Source organism: Pseudophryne corroboree, unplaced genomic scaffold (assembly GCF_028390025.1).
Source record: "Pseudophryne corroboree isolate aPseCor3 unplaced genomic scaffold, aPseCor3.hap2 scaffold_149, whole genome shotgun sequence".
NCBI classification, from domain to species: domain Eukaryota; kingdom Metazoa; phylum Chordata; class Amphibia; order Anura; family Myobatrachidae; genus Pseudophryne; species Pseudophryne corroboree.
This window is the reverse complement of record NW_026968120.1, coordinates 765,915-793,776: the sequence shown is the minus strand read 5'-3', so window position 1 is coordinate 793,776 and position 27,862 is coordinate 765,915. Positions and strand designations below refer to the sequence as shown.

Below are 27,862 nucleotides of genomic sequence, written 5' to 3'. Positions count from 1 at the left end.
ACCAAATGCAACAACTAGTACAAGCATTCCTGGGGGAAGTTCTGCAGAAGACGGATTTGCATACGGTGATGTCATCCAAGCAGTGGGCCAAAGTTGGCTGGAACCCTCATCTGCATATGAAAAGAGAAAAGGGGTATGCAGGGCATGGCGGCCTTTTGCGGCGCTTGGATGACCCTTAGTTCGCATTAAACACCCCCACCCTCCTTCGGTGTGGGGCTCATGTTGGCTATGCCCCAGCCCCTGAAGCATTCAAGCTGATTTCTTGCAGCAGCTGGGCACTGTAACAGCTCCAGAGCTGCTCTGTACGGCAAGTAAAAGGGTGTGGGCCCTGCAGCACTACCTGTAGTTTGCATTGTGCATTGGAAGGCACTTAAGAATAGAGAAGAGGAAACAGACAGCAAACTAGGCTGGAGAGAGACCTGAGACAAAGAGATCTGAATTATACGAGAGCCGACCAGGGGAAACACAAATTATGCAGTCAAGTTTCCCACATTTGGGGAAATCGCAGGAGCAGCACACCCAGAGTGCAATGGGTGAGCCTTGCCCTGGGAGAAGCACCTACGTGATCATAGTATCTCACCTGGCAGGTAAGTAGGAGTTGGGCTAGAGCTGGGGAGGGTCGCTGCTCGGGTACCCCCCTGTCAAGTGAAGGAGATCCAACTGAGGCAGCACAAGGGAATTCTCGAAAGAAGAACAAGGCTAGAGGAAGATCTGAGACAAAGAAATCTGACTTTTACCTGAGCTGACCAGAGGAAAACACAAACACAGTCCCCCACTACCACAAATAATGCTGTCGAGTTTCACACATTTGGGGAAATCACAGGGGTCAGCATACCCAGAATGCAATGAATGAACCTCACACTGGGAGAATAATCTTCATGACCATGGTATCTCCTATGCAAAATAAGTATGATTTGGGATAGGGCTGGGGAGGGCCGCTGCTCAGGCACATCTCTGTCAAGTAAAGGAGATTCAACTGAGGCAGCATAAGGGAACTCTCATCTGGGGACAACAACTGCAGGGAGAACACATATTTTCAGATGAACATGGGAGGGCAGAAGGCTGCCTAATACTGAAGCACCCCCAAACAACAAACCAAATGCAACAACTAGTGCAAGCATTCCTGGGGGAAGGCCTGCAGCAGATGGATTTGCATATGGTGATGTCATCCAAGCAGTGGGTCAAAGTTGGCTTCAACCCTCGTCTGCATATGAAAAGAGAAAAGGGGCGTGCAGGGCATGGCGGCCTTTTGCGGCGCTTGGATGACCCCTAGTTCGCATTAAACACCTCCACCCTCCTTTGGTGTGGGGCTCATGTTGGCTATGCCCCAGCCCCTGAAGCATTCAAGCTGATTTCTTGCAGTAGCTGGGCACTGTAACAGCTCCAGAGCTGCTCTGTACGGCAAGTAAAAGGGTGTGGGCCCTGCAGCACTACCTGTAGTTTGCATTGTGCATTGGAAGGCACAAAGTAAGCAGACGGGAGAAGTAAGGATAGTGCGCAAGGCCATAGAATGGAGCGGCTTAAGAAAAGAGAAGTGGAAACAGACAGCAAACTAGGCTGGAGAGAGACCTGAGACAAAGAGATCTGAATTATACGAGAGCCGACCAGGGGAAACACAAATTATGCAGTCAAGTTTCCCACATTTGGGGAAATCGCAGGGGCAGCACATCCAGAGTGCAATGGGTGAGCCTTGCCCTGGGAGAAGCACCTTCATGATTATAGTATCTCACCTGGCAGGTAAGTAGAAGTTGGGCTAGAGCTGGGGAGGGTCGCTGCTCGGGCACCCCCCTGTCAAGTGAAGGAGATCCAACTGAGGCAGCACAAGGGAACTCTCGAAAGAAGAACAAGGCTAGAGGAAGAACTGAAACAAAGAAATCTGACTTTTACCAGAGCTGACCAGAGGAAAGCACAAACACAGTCCCCCACTACCACAAATAATGCAGTTGAGTTTCCCACATTTGGGGAAATCACAGGGGTCAGCATACCCAGAATGCAATGAATGAACCTCACCCTGGGAGAACAATCTTCAAGACCATGGTCTCTCCTATGCAAAATAAGTATGATTTGGGATAGGGCTGGGGAGGGCCGCTGCTCAGGCACATCTTAGTCAAGTAAAGGAGATTCAACTGAGGCAGCACAAGGGAACTCTCATCTGGGGACAACAACTGCAGGGAGAACACATATTTTCAGATGAACATGGGAGGGCAGAAGGCTGCCTAATACTGAAGCACCCCCAAACAACAAACCAAATGCAACAACTAGTGCAAGCATTCCTGGGGGAAGGCCTGCAGCAGATGGATTTGCATATGGTGATGCCATCCAAGCAGTGGGTCAAAGTTGGCTTCAACCCTCGTCTGCATATGAAAAGAGAAAAGGGGCGTGCAGGGCATGGCGGCCTTTTGCGGCGCTTGGATGACCCCTAGTTCGCATTACACACCTCCACCCTCCTTCGGTGTGGGGCTCATGTTGGCTATGCCCCAGCCCCTGAAGCATTCAAGCTGATTTCTTGCAGCAGCTGGGCACTGTAACTGCTCCAGAGCTGCTCTGTAAGGCAAGTAAAAGGGTGTGGGCCCTGCAGCACTACCTGTAGTTTGCATTGTGCGTTGGAAGGCACGAAGTAAGCAGACGGGAGAAGTCAGGATAGTGCGCAAGGGCATAGAAGGGAGCGGCTCAAGAAAAGAGAAGTGGAAACAGACAGCAAACTAGGCTGGAGAGAGACCTGAGACAAAGAGATCTGAATTATACGAGAGCCGACCAAGGGAAACACAAATTATGCAGTCAAGTTTCCCACATTTGGGGAAATCACAGGGGCAGCACAACCAGAGTGCAATGGGTGAGCCTTGCCCTGGGAGAAGCACCTTCATGATCATAGTATCTCACCTGGCAGGTAAGTAGGAGTTGGGCTAGAGCTGGGGAGGGTCGCTGCTCGGGCACCCCCCTGTCAAGTGAAAGAGATCCAACTGAGGCAGCACAGGGGAACTCTCGAAAGAAGAACAAGGCTAGAGGAAGATCTGAGATAAAGAAATCTGATTTTTACCAGAGCTGACCAGAGGAAAGCACAAACACAGTCCCCCACTACCACAAATAATGCAGTCGAGTTTCCCACATTTGGGGAAATCACAGGGGTCAGCATACCCAGAATGCAATGAATGAACCTCACCCTGGGAGAACAATCTTCATGACCATGGTATCGCCTATGCAAAATAAGTATGATTTGGGATAGGGCTGGGGAGGGCCGCTGCTCAGGCACATCTCTGTCAAGTAAAGGAGATTCAACTGAGGCAGCACAAGGGAACTCTCATCTGGGGACAACAACTGCAGGGAGAACACATATTTTCAGATGAACATGGGAGAGCAGAAGGCTGCCTAATACTGAAGCACCCCCAAACAACAAACCAAATGCAACAACTAGTGCAAGCATTCCTGGGGGAAGGCCTGCAGCAGATGGATTTGCATATGGTGATGTCATGCAAACAGTGGGTCAAAGTTGGCTTCAACACTCGTCTGCATATGAAAAGAGACAAGGGGCGTGCAGGGCATGGCGGCCTTTTGCGGCGCTTGGATGACCCCTAGTTCGCATTACACACCTCCACCCTCCTTCGGTGTGGGGCTCATGTTGGCTATTCCCCAGCCCCTGAAGCATTCAAGCTGATTTCTTGCAGCAGCTGGGCACTGTAACTGCTCCAGAGACGCTCTGTAAGGCAAGTAAAAGGGTGTGGGTCCTGCAGCACTACCTGTAGTTTGCATTGTGCGTTGGAAGGCACGAAGTAAGCAGACGGGAGAAGTCAGGATAGTGCGCAAGGGCATAGAAGGGAGCGGCTCAAGAAAAGAGAAGTAGAAACAGACAGCAAACTAGGCTGGAGAGAGACCTGAGACAAAGAGATCTGAATTATACGAGAGCCGACCAGGGGAAACACAAATTATGCAGTCAAGTTTCCCACATTTGGGGAAATCGCAGAAGCAGCACACCCAGAGTGCAATGGGTGAGCCTTGCCCTGGGAGAAGCACCTTCATGATCATAGTATCTCACCTGGCAGGTAAGTAGGAGTTGGGCTAGAGCTGGGGAGGGTCGCTGCTCGAGCATCCCCCTGTCAAGTAAAGGAGATTCAACTGAGGCAGCACAAGGGAACTCTCATCTGGGGACAACAACTGCAGGGAGAACACATATTTTCAGATAAAAATCTTGGTCATGCTCTGGTTTCTCTTCAGAACGAACAAATCTTTCGCCTTTTACTAAAGATTTCCGTGGAGAGGAGCAAAACCGAGTTTTATCTCAATTTTTGCATGCCCCATCTTTTTGGGGTTTCTTTTATCGGTTTAAAGATAGAATGAGTGTGCTTTAATGTAAGCTCATTTGCATAGAAATGACAGTAAATGTTTGTTTCTTTTCAAACAGAACTTTCTTGACCACACTAATTGTTTGAAAGATCTGGGAGCACATGGAAAAGAGTACAAACCATGTTTATAGCAAGGGGAAGCCTGGTGAGAAATCTGCTTTCTTTCATTCAAATTGGGTGCTCACTTTGAGCTGAATGAGAACTGCTGGCATGGCACTCAGGCGACAGGTGGAATCTTGGTCATGCTCTGGTTTCTCTTCAGAACTAACAAATATTTCGCCTTTTATTAAAGATTTCCGTGGAGAGGAGCAAAACTGAGTTTTATCTCAATTTTTGCATGCCCCATATTATTGGGGTTTCTTTTATCAGTTTAAAGACAGAACGAGTGTGCTTTCTTGTTAGCTTTAATGTAAGTTTATTTGCATAACAATGACAGTAAATGTTTGTTTCTTTTCAAACAGAACTTTCTTGACCATGCTACTTGCTTGAAAGATCTGGGAGCACATGGAAAACAGTACAAACCATGCAGTATCACAAGAGCCTTTATTTGATCTTTCATGAAGATAGAGCAGAATTGAGGACACGTCAACAATTTCTGCCGAAGGTGGTTCATCTTTCCACATGGTGCCTTTGGCCACTGACACCTTCGTTGAGTCAAAGTCTCTGGCTGTGGTCAGAACTTTGAAAATTTATGTCACCAGAACGGTTCAGATTAGGAAAACAGAGGCTCTGTTTGTCCTGTATGCTCCCAACATGATTGGGTGTCCTGCTTCCATGCAGACCATTATGCGCTGGATCTGTGGTAAGATTCAGCATGCTCATTCCACGGCAGGATTGCCGTTACTGAATTAGGTGAAGACCCATTCTACTAGAAAGGTGGGTTCATCCTGGGCAGCTGGTCGGGGAGTCTCGGCATTGCAACTTTGCCGAGCAGCTATTTAGTAAACACTTTTGCTAAGTTTTACAAGTTTGATACCTTGGCTGATGATAACCTCAAGTTGGGTCATTCGGTGCTGCAGAGTCGTACGCACTCTCCCACCCGTTCAAGAGCTTTGGTATAACCCCATGGTTCTTAATGTGACCCCAGCATCCTCTAGTTCGTATGAGAAAATAGGATTTTAATACCTACCGGTAAATCCTTTTCTCTTAGTACGTAGAGGATGCTGGGCACCCGTCCCAGTCCATACTGTGTCTGCAGTTATTACTTGTGGTTATACACATGTTGTGTTACGGTTCTGGTCAGCTTTTTGCTGCAATTGTTCATGCCGTTGGCTTGTGTTCTGTTGAATGCCACGTTCTGCGGCATGCTTAAGGTGTGAGCTGGTAAGATGCTCACCTTAGTTTAACAATAAATCCTTTCCTCGAAATGTCCGTCTCCCTGGGCACAGTTCCTATAACTGTAGTCTGGAGGAGGGGCATAGAGGGAGGAGCCAGTTCACACCCTTTGAAAGTCTTAAAGTGCCCATGTCTCTTGCGGATCCCGTCTATACCCCATGGTTCTTAATGTGACCCCAGCATCCTCTACGGACTAAGAGAAAAGGATGCCCTTGTGTACTATCCTGACTTCTCCTCCCGTCTGCTTACTTTGTGCCTTCCAACGCACAATGCGAACTACAGGTGGTGCTGCAGGGCCCACACCCTTTTACTTGCCTTACAGAGCAGCTCTGGAGCTGTTACAGTGCCCAGCTGCTGCAAGAAATCAGCATGAATGCTTCAGGGGATGGGGCATGGCCAACATGAGCCCCACACCAAAGGAGGGTGGGGGTGTTTAATGCGAACTAGGGGTCATCCAAGCACTGCAAAAGGCCGCCATGCCCTGCATGCCCCTTTTCTCTTTTTATATGCAGATGAGGGTTCCAGCCAACTTTGGCCCACTGCTTGGATGACATCACCGTATGCAAATCCGTCTGCTGCAGACCTTCCCCCAGGAATGCTTGTACTAGTTGTTGGATATGGTTTGATATTTGATGGTGCTTCAGTATTAGGCAGCCTTCCGCCCTCCCATGTTCATCTGAAAAGATGTGGTCTCCCTGCAGTTGTTGTCCCCAGACGAGAGTTCCCTTGTGCTTCCTCAGTTGAATCTCCTTAACTTGACGGGGGAGGGGCTGCCCGAGCTGCCACCCTCCCCAGCCCTATCCCAACTCATACTTATTTTACATATTAGATCTCTTGATCATGAAGATTGTTCTCACAGGGTGAGGTTCATCCATTATATTTTAAAATAGGAAGGTACAAATTACATATTTGAATTGCATCTATGTGCTGGATTCAAATGTCCCCCCCCCCCCTTCCTTTCTCAATTGTGCCCGTCAGCAGCTATTCTAAGGTTGCTGCCAATGGGTGTGACACATTAATTTCTTCTGTGGGGTACACTGGACTCCACAAGGATTCACATTGGGGTGTAGAGTAGGATCTTGATCTGAGGCACCAACCGGCTCAAAGCTTTTGACTGTTCCCAAGAAGCTCAGTGCATTCTCCTCTATAACCCCGCTTCCATGAACAGGGAGCTCAGTTTGTAGTTGGTGCCTTCAGTAGCAGGCCAATTAACAGGGGCCTGCCTCAGGCAGCCTATTCTTAGCTATTAATTTTGACAAGAAAAGAAGAACTTGTTTTATGAGAATCTACAAGGGCTGCAGCAGGCTAGGTCTAATAGACATCTTTACTGCAGCTTCATCACTCCCAGCGGCGCTATATACTCCCGTGCCCTGGTTGCTGGGTCACTGCAGCGGAGGCTCCGGTTTCATCCTAAGGTCAGTCACACACACACCACCCTTCCGGATCACGAGGCCGCTGATGAAGGGGAGCGAGGCCGTAGGGGGTGGGCCGTGTGCGCACTGCGGTGGACACTGATTACTGGGCAGCCGCTCCACTAGCCACCAGGTACAGTTAAGGAGCACAGGTCTGGGGGTTTTTCTCCTATATTAACCCAATTTTGTACTGCCCGCAGCGCATTGTGATAGGTAATAGGGCCTGATTCAGGTTGGATTGCAATCACAATAAGCGATCCAACTGCAAAAATTGCTAAGAGCATACGCATGTGCCTGCATTTTCTGCGGCACCCCGCAGAGAATGTGATCGCCTCTGCCTGTCAATCGGGGCGGGGAAGGGGGGGAGAGGTGGGTCAGCAACACTCCATTTCCAAGTCAGGGATGGAGCGGTGCGGGGGCAAGGCTTCAAAATGGGGTCTGCAACGGAGGAGACACAGGGGGCGTGGTCACAGCGGCTGTATGACATCACATTCAGCCGCTGTGATCACAAAAATGGTGGCGGCTTCCTGCGCGCACATACAGTCTGCACCAGCAGGAGCCTACACCATTTTTTATGATCACGCTGAACTGCAGTGCGACTGCAATTACAGCATGGTCAAGAAGGGAGGCGTCATGCTGGGTGGCCATGCCCTGTCACTGTGCAGGAGCCAGCACCGCTCACACACTAGTCCCCGGGTGCAGCCCCCAACCCCCGGGACACCCGGAGCAACAAAATGTAGATTCAGGCCACCAGGCCACGCCCCTACCTATGAAACCATGCCTCCTTTTTACCATTGCGCTGCTTATCTGCGCGCACTGCATTACAATCTCCCTCGCCACCTCTCTGGGTGTCACCAGTGATAGTGACACCTCTGCCATGCTTGTAGCAGCTGGTCCTAAGATCTACGCCTCAAACCCTGAGTGTTTGCCCTTGTGACTTGTTGATCATCATAGCGAAGCAGATGCTTACAGAAAACTGCAGGGGCTTAGATTGAAAATAAAAAAATTGATGGGTATAAGGTAGAGAGGAGCGGGTTCGGTTCTCCGAGAACCGAATACCCCACGAACTCCACGTGGTTTACACTGGTCCGAGGCAGGCTCGGTTGTTCCCGCCTGACTCGGAAAACCTGAACAAGGGAAAATGTCATCATCCCGCTGTCGGATTCTCGCGAGATTCGGATTTCATATAAAGAGCTGCGCGTTGCTGCCATTTTTACTCGTGCATTGAAGAGAGAGCGGAGAGGACGTGGCTATGTTCTCTCAGTGGAAATCTCAATATCAGTGCTCAGTATCAGTGGTTACTTATTGCTGCTCAGTAATACTAGTAGTGTGTCTCTCCTGCTCAGTGTCAGTTCTCAGTAGTATCCTCATCAGTGCTGAGTATCACTGCTCATTGTCTTGTGCTGCATTGTGGTGCTCAGCATACTACAGTACATTACTAATAGTCCAGTGCTGCATCTTGCTGCTCAGTGTCAGTTCTAGTATCCTCATCAGTGCTCACTATCACTGCTCATTGCATTGTGGTGTTCTGTATACTACAATAACATAGTAACATAGTTTTTGAGGTTAAATAGAGGCAGATTGCCCATCGTGTTCAACCTGTTTTAAGTTGTGATGATTCTACATACTTGCTGAATAATGTTTTATGACTAGTTAGCTACTATAACTCATGTTACCCCCGGATTAACCATGTTGATATTTTAAGTATTATAACCTTGGATAGCTTTTTCATTCAGAAATGTATCCATTCCTTTTTTAAATCCAATTACAGAGTCCGCCATTACCACCTTCCCTGGCAGGGAATTCCACATCCTGATTGCCCTAACAGTGAAGAAACCTTTCCTCCATTGCGTTCTGAACTTTCCTCCAGTCGCAGCGAGTGACCACGTGTTCTTTTAATAAATAATTCCTCTGATAACTCTTTGTTATGTATCTTTACATATTTGAAGATATTAATAATATCTCCTCTTAGGCACCTCTTTTCTAGTGTATAAATATTCAGCCTAGTAAGTCTTTCCTTATAGTCCAGTACTTTTAGGCCTTTAATCAATTTAGTCTTCAGGATCTCTTACACTTCCATGAGCAGCAGAGTAGTGCAATGGAAGCATGCTGGGCCCATAACCCAGAGGTCGATTGATCGAAACTATCCACTGCTATGTGCATTTTTTTTTTTATAATTAAAGTAATCAAAAACTGGGATTGATATTTTGGCTCTTTTATTTTTACTTAAAGTACAATAACTTTTATCATTTTAATTTGTTTTAATAGTATATTGACAGCATTGTTTTCTTTAAAAAATCCACTTAATTTTCTTTACCCTATTACTGAAATGGTAATTGACAAAAACAAACTACATTGTCACCAGAAGAGCAATGCAAAATGTACAAGTGATATATGAAAATCATCTTCCATCTTGAATTTCAATGATGCATTGGGACAACAATTTGTGAGAAACATCTTCACCCATAAAGAAAGATTTTCTTAATTCCTTACCTGTGTGCTGATTAGATATCACCTTGTTTTCACATTAAACAGACTTCCCCGTGAGGAAGCAGCAAGGATGCAGTGACGTTTCCTGGTGTCAACCTGTATTATTTCAGTAGACATTGAAATGAGGATGCATCTTTGATGCCTTTCCAATGAAGCAAGTTTATTTCAGTAATAGGTGAAAAACCATTCCTACAAAGGTGTTAATCAGAGACTTGGCTTTGTGGACACTTTTCAGAGAGCAAATTTGTTAGCATAAACATAAAATCAGAAAATGAAGAGCTGTTTAATCACTCAATTGGACTTTTCTGCCAGCATATTTTTTTTTCTCTGCAACCCACTGCTAAATTGTGCTTCCTAGCTGTTTTTTTATAAAATCACTTAATCAAATCTAACTCTGATTACATCAGAGAAGGCCAGGTACCCTACACCATAAGGGGGGTTTTTGAAATTTTGACTTGTCTACTTAAAGATCACCAAAATCTGATTACAAGGTCAATTACATCCCTGGGTGGGATTGAACCACCAACCTTTTGGTTAATAGCCAAACATGCTAACCGATTGCGCCACAGAGACACCTTGCAAAAGTCAATACTGACAAAGGCTAATAATCATTCATCTAGAACGTTTCCTAGAAAAACTTTAAAAAGTCAATAATCTGGAGAATTTTTGTAAGAAACACATTGGTACTTTCCCATGATGAGTGAGTGCTTCAGGATTTCTTGCACTTACATGGGCTATTAACCAAAAGGTTGGTGGTTCAATCCCACCCAGGGATGTAATTGACCTTGTCATCAGATTTTGGTGATCTTTAAGTAGACAAGTCAAAATTTCAAACCCCCTCTTATGGTGTAGGGTACCTGGCCTTCTCTGACGTAATCAGAGTTAGATTTAATTAAGTGATTTTATAAAAAACAGCTAGGAAGCACAATTTAGCAGTGGGTTGCAGAGAAAAAAATAACATTTTAAACCTACCGGTAATTTTTTTTTCTCGTAGTCCGTAGAGGATGATGGGGACTCCGTAAGGACCATGGGGGATAGACGGGCTCCGCAGCAGACATGGGCACTTTAAGAAAGACTTTAGATCTGGGTGTGCACTGGCTCCTCCCTCTATGCCCCTCCTCCATACCTCAGTTAGAGAAACTGTGCCCAGAGGAGACGGACAGTACGAGGAAAGGATTTTTGTTAATCCAAGGTCAAGATTCATACCAGCCACACCAATCACACCGTATAACTTGTGATATACTACCCAGTTAACAGTATGAAAACAACATAGCATCAGTCCAAGACCGATGAAAACTAACATATAACCCTTATGTAAGCAATAACTATATACAAGTCTTGCAGAAGTAGACCGCACTTGGGACGGGCACCCAGCATCCTCTACGGACTACGAGAAAAAGATTTACCGGTAGGTTTAAAATCTTATCTTCTCTTACGTCCTAGAGGATGCTGGGGACTCCGTAAGGACCATGGGGATTATACCAAAGCTCCCAAACGGGCAGGAGAGTGCGGATGACTCTGCAGCACCGATTGAGCAAACAGGAGGTCCTCCTCAGCCAGGGTATCAAACTTATAGAACTTTGCAAAGGTGTTTGAACCAACTTTGACCCACTGCTTGGATGACATCACCATATGCAAATCCATCTGCGGCAGGCCTTCCCCCAGGAATGCTTGCACTAGTTGTTGCATTTGGTTTGTTGTTTGGGGGTGCTTCAGTATTAGGCAGCCTTCTGCCCTCCCATGTTCATCTGAAAATATGTGTTCTCCCTGCAGTTGTTGTCCCCAGATGAGAGATCCTTGTGCTGCCTCAGTTGAATCTCCTTTACTTGACAGAGATGTGCCTGAGCAGCGGCCCTCCCCAGCCCTATCCCAAATCATACTTATTTTGCATAGGAGATACCATGGTCATGAAGATTGTTCTCCCAGGGTTAGGTTCATTCATTGCATTCTGGGTATGCTGACCCCTGTGATTTCCCCAAATGTGGGAAACTCAACTGCATTATTTGTGGTAGTGGGGGACTGTGTTTGTGCTTTCCTCTGGTCAGCTCTGGTAAAAGTCAGATTTCTTTGTCTCAGATCTTCCTCTAGCCTTGTTCTTCTTTCGAGAGTTCCCTTGTGCTGCCTCAGTTGGATCTCCTTCACTTGACAGGGGGGTGCCCGAGCAGCGACCCTCCCCAGCTCTAGCCCAACTCCTACTTACCTGCCAGGTGAGATACTATGATCATGAAGATGCTTCTCCCAGGGCAAGGCTCACCCATTGCACTCTGGGTGTGCTGCCCCTGCGATTTCCCCAAATGTGGGAAACTTGACTGCATAATTTGTGTTTCCCCTGGTCGGCTCTCATATAATTCAGATCTCTTTGTCTCAGGTCGCTCTCCAGCCTAGTTTGCTGTCTGTTTCCACTACTTTTTCTTGAGCCCCTCCCTTCTATACCCTTGTGCACTATCCTGACTTCTCCCGTCTGCTTACTTTGTGCCTTCCAACGCACAATGCAAACTACAGGTAGTGCTGCAGGGCCCACACCCTTTTACTTGCTTTACAGAGCAGCTCTGGAGCTGTTACAGTGCCCAGCTGCTGCAAGAAATCAGCTTGAATGCTCCAGGGGCTGGGGCATAGCCAACATGAGCCCCACACCGAAGGAGGGTGGAGGTGTTTAATGCGAACTAGGGGTCATCCAAGCGCCGCAAAAGGCCGCCATGCCCTGCACACCCCTTTATTCTTTTCATATGCAGACGAGGGTTGAAGCCAACTTTGACCCACTGCTTGGATGACATCACCATATTCAAATCCATCTGCTGCAGGCCTTCCCCCAGGAATGCTTGCACTAGTTGTTGCATTTGGTTTGTTGTTTGGGGGTGCTTCAGTATTAGGCAGCCTTCTGCCCTCCCATGTTCATCTGAAAATATGTGTTCTCCCTGCAGTTGTTGTCCCCAGATGAGAGTTCCCTTGTGCTGCCTCAGTTGAATCTCCTTTACTTGACAGGGGGATGCTCGAGCAGCGACCCTCCCCAGCTCTAGCCCAACTCCTACTTACCTGCCAGGTGAGATACTATGATCATGAAGGTGCTTTTCCCAGGGCAAGGCTCACCCATTGCACTCTGGGTGTGCTGCTCCTGCGATTTCCCCAAATGTGGGAAACTTGACTGCAGAATTTGTGTTTCCCCTGGTCGGCTCTCGTATAATTCAGATCTCTTTGTCTCAGGTCTCTCTACAGCCTAGTTTGCTGTCTGTTTCCACTTCTTTTTTCTTGAGCCCCTCCCTTTTATACCCTTGTGCACTATCCTGACTTCTCCTCCTCTCTGCTTACTTTGTGCCTTCCAATGCACAATGCAAACTACAGGTAGTGCTGCAGGGCCCACACCCTTTTACTTGCCTTACAGAGCAGCTCTGGAGCTGTTACAGTGCCAAGCTGCTGCAAGAAATCAGCTTGAATGCTTCAGGGGCTGGGGCATGGCCAACATGAGACCAACACCGAAGGAGGGTGGGGGTGTTTAATGCAAACTAAGGGTCATCCAAGCGCCGCAAAAGGCCGCCATGCCCTGCACGCCCCTTTTCTCTTTTCATATCCAGACGAGGGTTGAAGCCAACTTTGACCCACTGCTTGGATGACATCACCATATGCAAATCCATCTGCGGCAGGCCTTCCCCCAGGAATGCTTGCACTAGTTGTTGCATTTGGTTTGTTGTTTGGGGGTGCTTCAGTATTAGGCAGCCTTCTGCCCTCCCATGTTCATCTGAAAATATGTGTTCTCCCTGCAGTTGTTGTCCCCAGATGAGAGTTCCCTTGTGCTGCCTCAGTTGAATCTCCTTTACTTGACAGAGATGTGCCTGAGCAGCGGCCCTCCCCAGCCCTATCCCAAATCATATTTATTTTGCATAGGAGATACCATGGTCATGAAGATTATTCTCCCAGGGTGAGGTTCATTCATTGCATTCTGGGTATGCTGACCCCTGCGATTTCCCCAAATGTGGGTAACTCGACTGCATTATTTGTGGTAGTGGGGGACTGTGTTTGTGTTTTCCTCTGGTCAGCTCTGGTAAAAGTCAGATTTCTTTGTTTCAGATCTTCCTCTAGCCTTGTTCTTCTTTCGAGAGTTCCCTTGTGCTGCCTCAGTTGGATCTCCTTCACTTGACAGGGGGGTGCCCGAGCAGCGACCCTCCCCAGCTCAAGCCCAACACCTACTTACCTGCCAGGTGAGATACTATGATCATGAAGGTGCTTCTCCCAGGGCAAGGCTCACCCATTGCACTCTGGGTGTGCTGCCCCTGCGATTTCCCCAAATGTGGGAAACTTGACTGCATAATTTGTGTTTCCCCTGGTCGGCTCTCGTATAATTCAGATCTCTTTGTCTCAGGTCTCTCTCCAGCCTAGTTTGCTGTCTGTTTCCACTTCTTTTTTCTTGAGCCCCTCCCTTTTATACCCTTGTGTACTATCCTGACTTCTCCTCCTGTCTGCTTACTTTGTGCCTTCCAATGCACAATGCAAACTACACACCCTTTTACTTGCCTTACAGAGCAGCTCTGGAGCTGTTACAGTGCCAAGCTGCTGTAAGAAATCAGCTTGAATGCTTCAGGGGCTGGGGCATTGTCAACATGAGCCCCACACCGTAGGAGGGTGGGGGTGTTTAATGCGAACTAAGGGTCATCCAAGCGCCGCAAAAGGCCGCCATGCCCTGCATACCCCTTTTCTCTTTTCATATGCAGATGAGGGTTCCAGCCAACTTTGGCCCACTGCTTGGATGACATCACCGTATGCAAATCCGTCTTCTGCAGAACTTCCCCCAGGAATGCTTGTACTAGTTGTTGCATTTGGTTTGTTGTTTGGGGTGCTTCAGTATTAGGCAGCCTTCTGCCCTCCCATGTTCATCTGAAAATATGTGTTCTCCCTGCAGTTGTTGTCCCCAGATGAGAGTTCCCTTGTGCTGCCTCAGTTGAATCTCCTATACTTGACAGAGATGTGCCTGAGCAGCTGCCCTCCCCAGCCCTATCCCAAATCATACTTATTTTGCATAGGCGATACCATGGTCATGAAGATTGTTCTCCCAGGGTGAGGTTCATTCATTGCATTCTGGGTATGCTGACCCCTGTGATTTCCCCAAATGTGGGAAACTCGACTGCATTATTTGTGGTAGTGGGGGACTGTGTTTGTGCTTTCCTCTGGTCAGCTCTGGTAAAAGTCAGATTTCTTTGTCTCAGATCTTCCTCTAGCCTTGTTCTTCTTTCGAGAGTTCCCTTGTGCTGCCTCAGTTGGATCTCCTTCACTTGACAGGGGGTGCCCGAGCAGCAATCCTCCACAGCTCTGGCCCAACTCCTACTTACCTGCCAGGTGAGATACTATGATCTTCACTGTTAGGGCAATCAGGATGTGGAATTCCCTGCCAGGGAAGGTGGTAATGGCGGACTCTGTAATTGGATTTAAAAAAGGAATGGATACATTTCTGAATGAAAAAGCTATCCAAGGTTATAATACTTAAAATATCAACATGGTTAATCCGGGGGTAACATGAGTTGTAGTAGCTAACTTGTCATAAAACATTATTCAGCAAGTATGTAGAATCATCACAACTTAAAACAGGTTGAACACGATGGGCAATTTGCCTCTATTCAACCTCAAAAACTATGTTACTATATGTTACTATATTACTATGTTACTGTAGTATACAGAACACCACAATGCAATGAGCAGTGATAGTGAGCACTGATGAGGATACTAGAACTGACACTGAGCAGCAAGATGCAGCACTGGACTATTAGTAATGTACTGTAGTATGCTGAGCACAACAATGCAGCACAAGACAATGAGCAGTGATACTGAGCACTGATGAGGATACTACTGAGAACTGACACTGAGCAGGAGAGACACACTACTAGTATTACTGAGCAGCAATAAGTATCCACTGATACTGAGCACTGATATTGAGATTTCCACTGAGAGAACATAGCCACGTCCTCTCCGCTCTCTCTTCAATGCACGAGTAAAAATGGCGGCAACGCGCAGCTCTTTATATGGAATCCGAATCTCGCGAGAATCCGACAGCGGGATGATGACATTTTCCCTTGTTCAGGTTTTCCGAGTCAGACGGGAACAACCGAGCCTGCCTCGGACCAGTGTAAACCACGTGGAGTTCGTGGGGAATTCGGTTCTCGGAGAACCGAACCCGCTCCTCTCTACCTTATACCCATCAATTTTTTTTATTTTCAATCTAAGCCCCTGCAGTTTTCTGTAAGCATCTGCTTTGCTATGATGATCAACAAGTCACAAGGGCAAACACTCAGGGCTTGAGGCGTAGATCTTAGGACCAGCTGCTACAAGCATGGCAGAGGTGTCACTATCACTGGTGACACCCAGAGAGGTGGCGAGGGAGATTGTAATGCAGTGCGCGCAGATAAGCAGCGCAATGGTAAAAAGGAGGCATGGTTTCATAGGTAGGGGCGTGGCCTGGTGGCCTGAATCTACATTTTGTTGCTCCGGGTGTCCCGGGGGTTGGGGGCTGCACCGGGGACTAGTGTGTGAGCGGTGCTGGCTCCTGCACAGTGACAGGGCATGGCCACTAGAGATGTGCACCAGAAATTTTTCGGGTTTTGTGTTTTGGTTTTGGGTTCGGTTCCGCGGCCGTGTTTTGGGTTCGAACGCGTTTTGGCTAAACCTCACCGAATTTTTATTGTCGGATTCGGGTGTGTTTTGGATTCGGGTGTTTTTTTCAAAAAAACCCTAAAAAACAGCTTAAATCATAGAATTTGGGAGTCATTTTGATCCCAAAGTATTATTAACCTCAATAACCATAATTTCCACTCATTTTCAGTCTATTCTTAACACCTCACACCTCACAATATTATTTTTAGTCCTAAAATTTGCACCGAGGTCGCTGGATGACTAAGCTCAGCGACCCAAGTGGTCGATACAAACACCTGGCCCATCTAGGAGTGGCACTGCAGTGTCACGCAGGATGGCCCTTCCAAAAAACACTCCCCAAACAGCACATGACGCAAAGAAAAAAAGAGGCGCAATGAGGTAGCTGTGTGACTAAGCTCAGCGACCCAAGTGGCCAACACAAACACCTGGCCCATCTAGGAGTGGCACTGCAGTGTCACGCAGGATGGCCCTTCCAAAAACACTCCCCAAACAGCACATGACGCAAAGAAAAAAAGAGGCGCAATGAGGTAGCTGTGTGACTAAGCTCAGCGACCCAAGTGGCCGACACAAACACCTTGCCCATCTAGGAGTGGCACTGCAGTGTCACGCAGGATGGCCCTTCCAAAAAACACTCCCCAAACAGCACATGATGCAAAGAAAAAAAGAGGCGCAATGAGGTAGCTGTGTGACTAAGCTCAGCGACCCAAGTGGCCGACACAAACACCTGGCCCATCTAGGAGTGTCACTGCAGTGTCACGCAGGATGGCCCTTCCAAAAAACACTCCCCAAACAGCACATGACGCAAAGAAAAAAAGAGGCGCAATGAGGTAGCTGCGTGACTAAGCTCAGCGACCCAAGTGGCCGACACAAACACCTGGCCCATCTAGGAGTGGCACTGCAGTGTCACGCAGGATGGCCCTTCCAAAAAACACTCCCCAAACAGCACATGACGCAAAGAAAAATGAAAGAAAAAAGAGGTGCAAGATGGAATTGTCCTTGGGCCCTCCCACCCACCCTTATGTTGTATAAACAGGACATGCACACTTTAACCAACCCATCATTTCAGTGACAGGGTCTGCCACACGACTGTGACTGATATGACGGGTTGGTTTGGACCCCCACCAAAAAAGAAGCAATTAATCTCTCCTTGCACAAACTGGCTCTACAGAGGCAAGATGTCCACCTCATCATCATCCTCCGATTCATCACCGTGTACATCCCCCTCCTCACAGATTATCAATTCGTCCCCACTGGAATCCACCATCTCAGCTCCCTGTGTACTTTGTGGAGGCAATTGCTGCTGGTCAATGTCTCCACGGAGCAATTGATTATAATTAATTTTAATGAACATCATCTTCTCCACATTTTCTGGAAGTAACCTCGTACGCCGATTGCTGACAAGGTGAGCGGCGGCACTAAACACTCTTTCGGAGTACACACTTGTGGGAGGGCAATTTAGGTAGAATAAAGCCAGTTTGTGCAAGGGCCTCCAAATTGCCTCTTTTTCCTGCCAGTATACGTACTGACTGTCTGACGTGCCTACTTGGATGCGGTCACTCATATAATCCTCCACCATTCTTTCAATGGTGAGAGAATCATATGCAGTGACAGTAGACGACATGTCCGTAATCGTTGGCAGGTCCTTCAGTCCGGACCAGATGTCAGCATCAGCAGTCGCTCCAGACTGCCCTGCATCACCGCCAGCGGGTGGGCTCGGAATTCTGAGCCTTTTCCTCGCACCCCCAATTGCGGGAGAATGTGAAGGAGGAGCTGTTGACCGATCAAGTTCCACTTGACTTGATAATTTTCTCACCAGCAGGTCTTTGAACCCCTGCAGACTTGTGTCTGCCGGAAAGAGAGATACAACGTAGGTTTTAAATCTAGGATCGAGCACGGTGGCCAAAATGTAGTGCTCTGATTTCAACAGATTGACCACCCGTGAATCCTGGTTAAGCGAATGAAGGGCTCCATCCACAAGTCCCACATGCCTAGCGGAATCGCTCTGTCTTAGCTCCTCCTTCAATGTCTCCAGCTTCTTCTGCAAAAGCCTGATGACGGGAATGACCTGACTCAGGCTGGCAGTGTCTGAACTGACTTCACGTGTGGCAAGTTCAAAAGGTTTCAGAACCTTGCACAACGTTGAAATCATTCTCCACTGCGCTTGAGACAGGTGCATTCTACCTCCTATATCGTGGTCAGATGTATAGGCTTGAATGGCCTTTTGCTGCTCCTCCATCCTCTGAAGCATATAGAGGGTTGAATTCCACCTCGTTACCACTTCTTGCTTCAGATGATGGCAGGGCAGGTTCAGGCGTTTTTGGTGTTGCTCCAGTCTTCTGTACGTGGTGCCTGTACGCAGAAAGTGTCCCGCAATTCTTCTGGCCACCGACAGCATCTCTTGCACGCCCCTGTCATTTTTTAAATAATTCTGCACCACCAAATTCAAGGTATGTGCAAAACATGGGACGTGCTGGAATTTGCCCAGATATAATGCACGCACAATATTGCTGGCGTTGTCCGATGCCACAAATCCACAGGAGAGTCCAATTGGGGTAAGCCATTCTGCGATGATCTTCCTCAGTTGCCGTAAGAGGTTTTCAGCTGTGTGCGTATTCTGGAAAGCGGTGATACAAAGCGTAGCCTGCCTAGGAAAGAGTTGGCGTTTGCGAGATGCTGCTACTGGTGCCGCCGCTGCTGTTCTTGCGGCGGGAGTCAATACATCTACCCAGTGGGCTGTCACAGTCATATAGTCCTGAGTCTGCCCTGCCCCACTTGTCCACATGTCCGTGGTTAAGTGGACATTGGGTACAACTGCATTTTTTAGGACACTGGTGAGTCTTTTTCTGAGGTCTGTGTACATTTTCGGTATCGCCTGCCTAGAGAAATGGAACCTAGATGGTATTTGGTACCGGGGACACAGTACCTCAATCAAGTCTATAGTTGGCTCTGAAGTAATGATGGATACCGGAACCACGTTTCTCACCGCCCAGGATGCCAAGGCCTCAGTTATCTGGGATGACCATCGACTCCCAGCAGCAACAACAGCAGCGCCAGCTGCAGTAGGCGTTACACTCAAGGATGCATCGGAGGAATCCCAGGCAGGAGAGAACTCGTCAGAATTGCCAGTGACATGGCCTGCAGGACTATTGGCATTCCTGGGGAAGGAGGAAATTGACACTGAGGGAGTTGGTGGGGTGGTTTGCGTGAGCTTGGTTACAAGAGGAAGGGATTTACTGGTTAGTGGACTGCTTCCGCTGTCACCCAAAGTTTTTGAACTTGTCACTGACTTATGATGAATGCGCTGCAGGTGACGTATAAGGGAGGATGTTCCCGAGGTGGTTAACGTCCTTACCCCTACTTATTACAGCTTGACAAAGGCAACACACGGCTTGACACCTGTTGTTCGCATTTCTGTTGAAATACTTCCACACCGAAGAGCTGATTTTTTTGGTATTTTCACCAGGCATGTCAATGGCCATATTCCTCCCACGGACAACAGGTGTCTCTCCGGGTGCCTGACTTAAACAAACCACCTCACCATCAGAATCCTCCTTGTCAATTTCCTCCCCAGCGCCAGCAACACCCATATCCTCCTCATCCTGGTGTACTTCAACACTGACATCTTCAATCTGACTATCAGGAACTGGACTGTGGGTGCTCCTTCCAGCACTTGCAGGGGGTGTGCAAATGGTGGAAGGTGCATGCTCTTCACGTCCAGTGTTGGGAAGGTCAGGCATCGCAACCGACACAATTGGACTCTCCTTGTGGATTTGTGATTTTGAAGAACGCACAGTTCTTTGCTGTGCTTTTGCCAGCTTAAGTCTTTTAATTTTTCTAGCGAGAGGCTGAGTGCTTCCATCCTCATGTGAAGCTGAACCACTAGCCATGAACATAGGCCAGGGCCTCAGCCGTTCCTTGCCACTCCGTGTGGTAAACGGCATATTGGCAAGTTTACGCTTCTCCTCCGACGATTTTTATTTAGATTTTTGAGTCCTTTTTTTACTGATCTTTTGTGTTTTGGATTTTACATGCTCTGTACTATGACATTGGGCATCGGCCTTGGCAGACGACGTTGATGGAATTTCATCTTCTCGGCCATGACTAGTGGCAGCAGCTTCAGCACGAGGTGGAAGTGGATCTTGATCTTTCCCTATTTTTGGAACCTCAACATTTTTGTTCTCCATATTTTAATAGGCACAACTAAAAGGCACCTCAGGTAAACAATGGAGATGGATGGATACTAGTATACTTATGGATGACGAGTGACTGACGACACAGAGGTAGCTACAGCCGTGGACTACCGTACTGCGTCTGCTAGTATAGAGATGATAATTAATGATATAAAAAAAAAATATATATAACTACTGTAGGTATATATAATATAATGACGGACCTGGTGGACACTGTCAGCAGACTGCTAAACTACTAGTATGAAGAAGATAGAAAAAAACCCCACCACAGGTAGGTAGGTATACAATTATGGACGAGCACTGACGACACAGAGATAGCCACAGCCGTGGCCTACCATACTGCGTCTGCTAGTATAGAGATGATAATTAATGATATAAAAAAAAATATATAACTACTGTAGGTATATATAATATAATGACGGACCTGGTGGACACTGTCAGCAGACTGCTAAACTACTAGTATGAAGAAGATAGAAAAAAAACTCCACCACAGGTAGGTATACAATTATGGACGAGTGACGACACAGAGGTAGGTACAGCCGTGGACTACCGTACTGCGTCTGCTAGTATAGATAATATACTAAATATATTACTACTGTAGGTATATAATATAATGACGGACCTGGTGGACACTGTCAGCAGACTCCTAAACTACTAGTATGAAGAAGATAGAAAAAAAAACCCCACCACAGGTAGGTAGGTATACAATTATGGACGAGCACTGACGACACAGAGATAGCCACAGCCGTGGCCTACCGTACTGCGTCTGCTAGCATAGATAATATACTAAATATATTACTACTGTAGGTATATAATATAATGACGGACCTGGTGGACACTGTCAGCAGACTCCTAAACTACTAGTATGAAGAAGATAGAAAAAAAAAACCCCACCACAGGTTGGTATACAATTATGGACGAGTGACGACACAGAGGTAGGTACAGCCGTGGACTACCGTACTGCGTCTGCTAGTATAGATAATATACTAAATATATTACTACTGTAGGTATATAATATAATTACGGACCTGGTGGACACTGTCAGCAGACTCCTAAACTACTAGTATGAAGAAGATAGAAAAAAAAACCCACCACAGTTAGGTATACAATTATGGACGAGTGACGACACAGAGGTAGGTACAGCCATGGACTACCGTACTGCGTCTGCTAGTATAGATAATATACTAAATATATTACTACTGTAGGTATATAATATAATGACGGACCTGGTGGACACTGTCAGCAGACTCCTAAACTACTAGTATGAAGAAGATAGAAAAAAAAACCCACCACAGGTAGGTATACAATTATGGACGAGCACTGACGACACAGAGATAGCCACAGCCGTGGACTACCGTACTGCGTCTGCTAGTATAGATAATATAATAAATATATTACTACTGTAGGTATATAATATAATGATGGACCTGGTGGACACTGTCAGCAGACTCCTAAACTACTAGTATGAAGAAGATAGAAAAAAAAAACCCACCACAGGTAGGTAGGTATACAATTATGGACGAGCACTGACGACACAGAGATAGCCACAGCCGTGGACTACCGTACTGCGTCTGCTAATATAGAGATGATAAAGATGATAGAGATGAAAAAAAAAATATAACACTACTGCAGGTAAATATTTATATAATATAATGTATGACGGACCTGCTGGACACTGTCAGCAGAATGCGTTTATAGAATAAAAAAAAAAAACACCACAGGAGTGTTTAACTTTTTCAGGCAGACAATATACTGGTGGTCACACTGGCAGCAAAAGTGTGCACTGTACTCCTGCTATAACTGCTCCCCAGTCTCCCCCACAATTAAGCTGTGTGAGCAGTGAGCACTCAGCACAGTCAGATATACATAGATGATATATCATGCAGCACACTGAGGCTGAGCACAGATATGGTATGTGTATCGTTTTTTTTCAGGCAGAGAACGGATTATAAATAATAAAACTGGTGGTCACTATCAGCAAAACTCTGCACTACTGAGTACTCCTGACAAGTTCAACTGCTCCCCAAATTAGTAGTAAATCAAATGTCACTCGTCTCTATCTTCTAATCTAAACGGAGAGGACCCCAGCCACGTCCTCTCCCTATCAATCTCAATGCACGTGTGAAAATGGCGGCAACGCGCGGCTCCTTATATAGAATCCGAGTCTCGTGAGAATCCGACAGCGGGATGATGACGTTCGGGCGCGCTCGGGTTAACCGAGCAAGGCGGGAGGATCCGAGTCTGCTCGGACCCGTGCAAAAAAGGGTGAAGTTCGGGCGGGTTCGGATTCCGAGGAACCGAACCCGCTCATCTCTAATGGCCACCCAGCATGACGCCTCCCTTCTTGACCATGCTGTAATTGCAGTCGCACTGCAGTTCAGCGTGATCATAAAAAATGGTGTAGCCTCCTGCTGGTACAGACTGTATGTGCGCGCAGGAAGCCGCCACCATTTTTGTGATCACAGCGGCTGAATGTGATGTCATACAGCTGCTGTGACCACGCCCCCTGTGTCTCCTCCATTGCAGACCCCATTTTGAAGCCTTGCCCCCGCACCGCTCCATCCCTGACTTGGAAATGGAGTGTTGCTGACCCCCCTCTCCCCCCCCCCTGCCCCGATTGACAGGCAGAGGCGATCGCATTCTCTGCGGGGTGCCGCAGAAAATGCAGGCACATGCGTATGCTCTTAGCAATTTTTGCAGTTGGATCGCTTATTGTGATTGCAATCCAAACTGAATCAGGCCCCATTACCTATCACAATGTGCTGCGGGCAGTACAAAATTGGTTTAATATAGGAGAAAAACCCCCAGACCTGTGCTCCTTAACTGTACCTGGTGGCTAGTGGAGCGGCTGCCCAGTAATCAGTGTCCACACCAGTGCGCACACGGTCCACCCCCTACGGCCATGCTCCCCTTCATCAGCGGCCTCGTGATCCGGAAGGGCGGTGTGTGTGTGACTGACCTTAGGAAGAAACCGGAGCCTCCGCTGCAGTGACCCAGCAACCAGGGCACGGGAGTATACAGCGCCGCTGGGAGTGATGAAGCTGCAGTAAAGATGTCTATTAGACCTAGCCTGCTGCAGCCCTTGTAGATTCTCATAAAACAAGTTCTTCTTTTCTTGTCAAAATTAATAGCTAAGAATAGGCTGCCTGAGGCAGGCCCCTGTTAAGAGGCCTGCTACTGAAGGCACCAACTACAAACTGAGCTCCCTGTTCATGGAAGCGGGGTTATAGAGGAGGATGCGCTGAGCATCTTGGGAACAGTCAAAAGCTTTGAGCCGGTTGGTGCCTCAGATCAAGATCCTACTCTACACCCCAATGTGAATCCTTGTGGGGTCCAGTGTACCCCACAGAAGAAATTAATGTGTCACACCCATTGGCAGCAACCTTAGAATAGCTGCTGACGGGCACAATTGAGAAAGGAAGGGGGGGGGACATTTGAATCCAGCACATAGATGCAATTCAAATATGTAATTTGTACCTTCCTATTTTAAAATATAATGGATGAACCTCACCCTGTGAGAACAATCTTCATGATCAAGAGATCTCATATGCAAAATAAGTATGAGTTGGGATAGGGCTGGGGAGGGTGGCTGCTCGGGCAGCCCCTCCCCCGTCAAGTTAAGGAGATTCAACTGAGGAAGCACAAGGGAACACTCGTCTGGGGACAACAACTGCAGGGAGACCACATCTTTTCAGATGAACATGGGAGGGCGGAAGGCTGCCTAATACTGAAGCACCATCAAATACCAAACCATATGCAACAACTAGTACAAGCATTCCTGGGGGAAGGTCTGCAGCAGACGGATTTGCATACGGTGATGTCATCCAAGCAGTGGGCCAAAGTTGGCTGGAACCCTCATCTGCATATGAAAAGAGAAAAGGGGCATGCAGGGCATGGCGACCTTTTGCGGTGCTTGGATGACCCCTAGTTCGCATTAAACAACCCCACCCTCCTTTGGTGTGGGGCTCATGTTGGCTATGCCCCAGCCCCTGAAGCATTCAAGCTGATTTCTTGCAGCAGCTGGGCACTGTAACAGCTCCAGAGCTGCTCTGTAAGGCAACTAAAAGGGTGTGGGCCCTGCAGCACTACCTGTAGTTCGCATTGTGCGTTGGAAGGCACAAAGTAAGCAGACGGGAGAAGTCAGGATAGTGCGCAAGGGCATAGAAGGGAGCGGCTCCAGAAAAGAGAAGTGGAAACAGACAGCAAACTAGGCTGGAGAGAGACCTGAGACAAAGAGATCTGAATTATACGAGAGCCGACCAGGGGAAACACAAATTATGCAATCAAGTTTCCCACATTTGGGGAAATTGCAGGAGCAGCACACCCAGAGTGCAATGGGTGAGCCTTGCCCTGGGAGAAGCACCTTCATGATCATAGTATCTCACCTGGCAGGTAAGTAGGAGTTGGGCTAGAGCTGGGGAGGGTCACTGCTCGGGCACCCCCCTGTCAAGTGAAGGAGATCCAACTGAGGCAGCACAAGGGAACTCTCGAAAGAAGAACAAGGCTAGAGGAATATCTGAGACAAAGAAATCTGACTTTTACCAGAGCTGACCAGAGGAAAGCACAAACAGTCCCCCACTACCACAAATAATGCAGTCGAGTTTCCCACATTTGGGGAAATCACAGGGGTCAGCATACCCAGAATGCAATGAATGAACCTCACCCTGGGAGAACAATCTTCATGACCATGGTAATAAGTATGATTTGGGATAGGGCTGGGGAGGGCCGCTGCTCAGGCACATCTCTGTCAAGTAAAGGAGATTCAACTGAGGCAGCACAAGGGAACTCTCATCTGGGGACAACAACTGCAGGGAGAACACATATTTTCAGATGAACATGGGAGGGCAGAAGGCTGCCTAATACTGAAGCACCCCCAAACAACAAACCAAATGCAACAACTAGTAAAAGCATTCCTGGGTGAAGGTCTGCAGAAGACGGATTTGCATACGGTGATGTCATCCAAGCAGTGGGCCAAAGTTGGCTGGAACCCTCATCTGCATATGAAAAGAGAAAAGGGTTATGCAGGGCATGGCGGCCTTTTGCGGTGCTTGGATGACCCCTAGTTCACATTAAACACCTCCACCCTCCTTCGGTGTGGGGCTCATGTTGGCTATGCCCCAGCCCCTGAAGCATTCAAGCTGATTTCTTGCCGCAGCTGGGCACTGTAACAGCTCCAGAGTTGCTCTGTAAGGCATGTAAAACACAGTCCCCCACTACAACCAGGAAACATTAACGCCACTGCATCCTTGCTGCTTTCTCATGTGGAAGTCTATTTAATGTGAAAACAAGGTGATATCTAATTAGCACACAGAAAAGAAAATTAAGTGAATTTTTGAAAGAAAACAATACTGTTAATATACTATTAAAACAAATTAAAATGGTAAAAGTTATTGTACTTTAAGTAAAAATAAAAGAGCAAATATATCAATCCCAGTTTTGGATTACTTTAATTAACAAAAAAAATGCATATAGCAGAGGATAGTTTCAATCTGTCTACCTCTGGGTTATGGGCCCAGCATGCTTCCATTGCAGTACTCTGCTGCACATGTAAGTGCAAGAGATCCTGAAGCACTCACTCATCATGGGAAAGTACCAATGTGTTTCTTCATTGGTTGATGGCAGAAACATCTTACAAAAACACTCCAGATTATTGACTTTTTAAAGTTTTTCTAGGAAACGTTCTAGATGATTGTTTATTAGCCTTTGTCTGGATTTTTCTGCCAGCATATTTCTTTTTCTCTGCAACCCACTGCTAAATTGTGCTTCCTAGCTGTTTTTATAAAATCACTGAATCAAATTTAACTCTGATTACATCAGAGAAGGCCAGGTACCCTACACCATAACAGGGGGTTTGAAATTTTGACTTGTCTACTTAAAGATCACCAAAATCTGATAACAAGGTCAATTAAGTCCCTGGGTGGGATTGAACCACCAACCTTTTGGTTAATAGCCTTACACACTAACTGATTGCGCCACAGCGACACTTTGCAAAAGTACATACTGACAAAGGCTAATAAGCATTCATCTAGAACGATTCCTAGAAACATTTTAAAAAGTCAATAATGTGGAGAGTTTTTGTAAGATGTTTCTTCCATCAACCAATGAAGAAACACATTGGTACTTTCCCATGATGAGTGAGTGCTTCAGGATCTTTTGCACTTACATGTGCAGCAGAGTACTGTAATGGAAGCATGCTGGGTCCATAACCCAGAGGTAGGCAGATTGAAACTATCCTCTGCTATATGCATTTTTTTTTTGTTAATTAAAGTAATCCAAAACTGGGATTGATATTTTTGCTCTTTTATTTTTACTTAAAGTACAATAACTTTTACCATTTTAATTTGTTTTAATAGTATATTGACAGTATTGTTTTCTTTCAAAAATCCAATTAATTTTCTTTACCCGATTATTAAAATGGTAATTGACAAAAACAAACTACATTGTCACCAGAAGAGCAATACAAAATGTACAAGTGATATATTAAAATCATCTTTCCAGCTTGAATTTCAATGATGCATTGGGGCAACGATTCACCCTTAAATAAAGATTTTCTTAATTCCTTACCTGTGTGCTAATTAGATATCACCTTGTTTTCACATTAAACAGACTTCCACATGAGAAAACAGCAAAGATGCAGTGGCGTTAATGTTTCCTGGTGTCAACCTGTATTATTTCCGTAGATAATGAAATGAGGATGCATCTTGCTGCCTTTCCAATGAAGCAAGTTTAATTTAGTAATAGGTGAAAAACCATCCCTACAAAGATGTTAATCAGATACTTGGCTTTGTGGACACTTTTCAGAGAACAAATTTGTAATCATAAAAATAAAGCCAGAAAATGAAGAGCTGTTTAATCACTCAATTGGATTTTTCTGCCAACATTTTTCTTTTTCTCTGCAACCCACTGCTAAATTGTGCTTCCAAGCTGTTTTTTTATAAAATCACTTAATCAAATCTAACTCTGATTACATCAGAGAAGGCCAGGTACCCTACACCATAAGAGGGGGTTTGCAATTTTGACTTGTCTACTTAAATATCACCAAAATCTGATCACAAGGTCAATTACGTCCCTGGGTGGGATTGAACCACCAACCTTTTGATAAATAGCTGAACACACTAACCGATTGTGCCACAGAGACACTTTGCAAAAAGCACATACTGACAAAGACTAATAAGCATTCATCTAGAACGTTTCCTAGAAAAACTTTAAAAAGTCAATAATCTGGAGAGTTTATGTAAGATGTTTCTTCCAGCAACCAATGAAGAAACACATTGGTACTTTCGCATGATGAGTGAGTGCTTCAGGATCTCTTGCACTTACATGTGCAGCAGAGTACTGCAATGGAAGCATGCTGGGCCCATAACCCAGAGGTAGGCAGATTGAAACTATCCTTTGCTATATGAATTTTTTTTTTTGTTCATTAAAGTAATCCAAAACTGGGATTGATATTTTAGCTTTTATTTTT

General features: G+C 46.6%; 16 non-coding genes and 2 pseudogenes across 16 annotated transcripts; 8 read left to right on the top strand and 10 right to left on the bottom strand.

Annotated features, from left to right (window-relative positions):
- Window positions 1-432: 432 nt before the first annotated feature.
- LOC134998374 (U1 spliceosomal RNA) lies at window positions 433-595 on the bottom strand. Its single transcript, XR_010200655.1, has one exon. It is a non-coding gene; the product is annotated as a U1 spliceosomal RNA (small nuclear RNA).
- Window positions 596-747: 152 nt separating this feature from the next.
- LOC134999087 (U1 spliceosomal RNA) lies at window positions 748-911 on the bottom strand. The gene has a single exon (XR_010201250.1). It is a non-coding gene; the product is annotated as a U1 spliceosomal RNA (small nuclear RNA).
- Window positions 912-1,582: 671 nt separating this feature from the next.
- On the bottom strand, window positions 1,583-1,745 carry LOC134998481 (U1 spliceosomal RNA). Its single transcript, XR_010200714.1, has one exon. It is a non-coding gene; the product is annotated as a U1 spliceosomal RNA (small nuclear RNA).
- A 152-nt stretch (window positions 1,746-1,897) lies between these two features.
- Window positions 1,898-2,061, bottom strand: LOC134998796 (U1 spliceosomal RNA). Its single transcript, XR_010200964.1, has one exon. It is a non-coding gene; the product is annotated as a U1 spliceosomal RNA (small nuclear RNA).
- Window positions 2,062-2,732: 671 nt separating this feature from the next.
- On the bottom strand, window positions 2,733-2,895 carry LOC134998500 (U1 spliceosomal RNA). The gene has a single exon (XR_010200732.1). It is a non-coding gene; the product is annotated as a U1 spliceosomal RNA (small nuclear RNA).
- Window positions 2,896-3,047: 152 nt separating this feature from the next.
- LOC134998891 (U1 spliceosomal RNA) lies at window positions 3,048-3,211 on the bottom strand. The gene has a single exon (XR_010201055.1). It is a non-coding gene; the product is annotated as a U1 spliceosomal RNA (small nuclear RNA).
- A 671-nt stretch (window positions 3,212-3,882) lies between these two features.
- LOC134998341 (U1 spliceosomal RNA) lies at window positions 3,883-4,045 on the bottom strand. The gene has a single exon (XR_010200625.1). It is a non-coding gene; the product is annotated as a U1 spliceosomal RNA (small nuclear RNA).
- A 144-nt stretch (window positions 4,046-4,189) lies between these two features.
- On the top strand, window positions 4,190-4,305 carry LOC134998660 (U5 spliceosomal RNA). The gene has a single exon (XR_010200830.1). It is a non-coding gene; the product is annotated as a U5 spliceosomal RNA (small nuclear RNA).
- Window positions 4,306-4,579: 274 nt separating this feature from the next.
- On the top strand, window positions 4,580-4,695 carry LOC134998723 (U5 spliceosomal RNA). Its single transcript, XR_010200894.1, has one exon. It is a non-coding gene; the product is annotated as a U5 spliceosomal RNA (small nuclear RNA).
- A 5,378-nt stretch (window positions 4,696-10,073) lies between these two features.
- Window positions 10,074-10,147, bottom strand: TRNAN-AUU (transfer RNA asparagine (anticodon AUU)). Its single transcript has one exon. It is a non-coding gene; the product is annotated as a tRNA-Asn (tRNA).
- Window positions 10,148-11,450: 1,303 nt separating this feature from the next.
- Window positions 11,451-11,614, top strand: LOC134998767 (U1 spliceosomal RNA). The gene has a single exon (XR_010200937.1). It is a non-coding gene; the product is annotated as a U1 spliceosomal RNA (small nuclear RNA).
- Window positions 11,615-11,766: 152 nt separating this feature from the next.
- LOC134999229 (U1 spliceosomal RNA) lies at window positions 11,767-11,908 on the top strand (annotated as a pseudogene).
- A 691-nt stretch (window positions 11,909-12,599) lies between these two features.
- Window positions 12,600-12,762, top strand: LOC134998419 (U1 spliceosomal RNA). The gene has a single exon (XR_010200683.1). It is a non-coding gene; the product is annotated as a U1 spliceosomal RNA (small nuclear RNA).
- A 674-nt stretch (window positions 12,763-13,436) lies between these two features.
- Window positions 13,437-13,600, top strand: LOC134999007 (U1 spliceosomal RNA). Its single transcript, XR_010201168.1, has one exon. It is a non-coding gene; the product is annotated as a U1 spliceosomal RNA (small nuclear RNA).
- Window positions 13,601-13,752: 152 nt separating this feature from the next.
- On the top strand, window positions 13,753-13,915 carry LOC134999134 (U1 spliceosomal RNA). Its single transcript, XR_010201296.1, has one exon. It is a non-coding gene; the product is annotated as a U1 spliceosomal RNA (small nuclear RNA).
- A 654-nt stretch (window positions 13,916-14,569) lies between these two features.
- Window positions 14,570-14,733, top strand: LOC134998890 (U1 spliceosomal RNA). Its single transcript, XR_010201054.1, has one exon. It is a non-coding gene; the product is annotated as a U1 spliceosomal RNA (small nuclear RNA).
- A 9,901-nt stretch (window positions 14,734-24,634) lies between these two features.
- LOC134998301 (U1 spliceosomal RNA) lies at window positions 24,635-24,797 on the bottom strand. The gene has a single exon (XR_010200585.1). It is a non-coding gene; the product is annotated as a U1 spliceosomal RNA (small nuclear RNA).
- A 152-nt stretch (window positions 24,798-24,949) lies between these two features.
- LOC134998627 (U1 spliceosomal RNA) lies at window positions 24,950-25,098 on the bottom strand (annotated as a pseudogene).
- Between the last annotated feature and the right edge of the window lie 2,764 nt (window positions 25,099-27,862).